We start from the raw sequence: 2,058 nt of genomic DNA, 5'->3' as shown, positions 1-2,058 counted from the left end.
ATGCTGTACTAAGAAAGAGTGGCCTAAAAGTTGTGTCCACAGGTAAACAATCTGAATACTAAATCCCTTAGGCACCAGATCTTTCAGAGAAGCCCATATGATGCCTGTTCATCCAAACATATGTGATTTCAAGCAATCCCATAAGTGCCCCCTTTGGACAGAAGGGAGAATTAGAGTGTTACTACTGCAGAATAGTCTTAATCACCTGACTTTAAAAAGGAAGGATGTGGACACAGTCAAGGATAACGCACCAGATGATTGCATAGTAGAGGCCCCTATTAAGGTTTAATGAAGACCTTGTCATCATTGGGTGGTTCATAATTGCTTGCGGAAGGGTTCACATAGGTGTATATAAAGGCCCACCATTCAGGAGTTCTTCACTCATTCACTGGATCCAACATCCACACCAATTCTGACAACTGAAAAAGGTATGTTCTGTGCCACTATTTCTTCATTCTTTTGGTCCCCTACATTTCAGGAAAGCTTGAGGTCTTGAGGATGTAGTCTAGCAGCTCTGGTTTTTTATGACAACTTGCTCACTATTTATCTTACTCTTGGTGACAAATCTTGGCCTCCTGCTACATGGGGAGCTGTGCATGAACAAAAGCATGATTTCTTTGATGCTAATTCAAATTCAGAAATTACTTCTCTCTTGGGCATGAGAGACTCAATATCTCAGTCAGGTCTTCTGGATACACCATTTCTTGTAGAACATGTCTTTATACATTCACAGAGAAGCTAGGATTTAGCTTTCAGGCCTCAATTCTCTCAGCATTTTAGGATTAGAAATTTGCCTGCTATTGTCTTACAGAGAATCTAAAATAGTGTTGTTTTTCCTGACCAAGCATACATTTCATATTGATCTACAGCTATAATGGTTGAATATAATTCACCTGTCAAACATGTACGTTTGTGAGGAAACCAGCATGGCCTGTGGCTCCCGATGGAGAAGGAGGTGGTTCCTGAACAATCTGTTGTGCATTTCCTGAAATGCCACAGCACACCTGACACCTGAGCAAGAATCAAGGATCAATGCTCTAGATAAGCAGAAGGGTAGAGATGCATAGCCAAGACAATACTACATCCCAGCAGAAATGTGGGAATATTGCTAACCAAAATGTACTTTTAGGATCACTCAGAGGGAAACTTGATGTGGAAATCATGTCTTTTCTGGTCTTCTGAATGCTGAGCATCTTTCTACAGTGTTTTAATATGCCTGAGGACGTTGTACTTGCTTAATGGGAAATCCCTTGAATCCTTTCAGCTCCGCCTTCCCTCTCCACTGCTAAGATGTCCTGCTGCTCCAATTGTTGCTGCTGCCCCTGCTGCTGCAAGTGCTGCTGCTGCCCCTGCTGCTGCTGCAGTCCTTCCTGTTGCTACGTTCCTTGCTGCTGCTGCTCTTCCCCCTCCTGCTGCAACTCTTGCGGCTGTGGTTCCTGTGGCTGTGGCTGTGGATCTTGCGGCTGTGGTTCCTGTTGCTGCTATCCTAAGCAAGGCTGCTGCTGAAGAAGTTCAGTGAAGGGTTGAGAGCTGCTGCCTCCTCCATGCTGGCGGACTCCTTGGATTCATCTGTTCCATTGTCTTAAGTTTATTCCTGCCTCCTTCTACAACCCTGGATTCTTCTCATCTCCTTCTTACTTTGCTTTGTTTTCCTTCAAGGAGGCATGCCAGTTGTCTTCTCTTTATCACCTTGGTTGTCCAGGGAGTATTTTAGTTTCACCTCCTTGAATAACTCCTCTGTGAAAAGAAAACCTTTCCCGGCGGCAATTAATAAAAATTCTAAAGCATGGTACATAGCCTTGTTGTGTTCATTTGCCCTGAGATGCAGAATGTGGCAAAGATTCCCAAACAGCTGATCTGCTTTGCATTCTCCAAGAATCTCCAGCTGAAGAGCTCCCAGCCTAGAAAGGATCACTAGCTCAGCTCCTGGGGAGCATATCTCCATCTCACATACAATATTGGAAAGGGGGTCATATCTCATTGGGAGAGCACATGCATGGCACTCTGTCAGGGCTGGTTCAGCTGCGGTTCAGCCCCACTAAAGAGTGACATCTTCAT

The 2,058-nt window shown here is 44.4% G+C and overlaps 1 long non-coding RNA gene across 1 annotated transcript; it reads left to right on the top strand.

Annotated features, from left to right (window-relative positions):
* The first annotated feature begins 390 nt into the window (after positions 1–390).
* LOC307205924 lies at positions 391–1,792 on the top strand. The gene is made up of 2 exons (XR_013834199.1): positions 391–428; positions 1,265–1,792. It is a non-coding gene; the product is annotated as an uncharacterized lncRNA (long non-coding RNA).
* Positions 1,793–2,058: the final 266 nt, after the last annotated feature.

This window comes from Podarcis cretensis, assembly GCF_951804945.1.
Source record: "Podarcis cretensis genome assembly, chromosome: 16".
NCBI lineage: Eukaryota > Metazoa > Chordata > Lepidosauria > Squamata > Lacertidae > Podarcis > Podarcis cretensis.
Note: the sequence above shows the minus strand (reverse complement) of the source record. Positions and strands in the feature narration are given on the sequence as shown.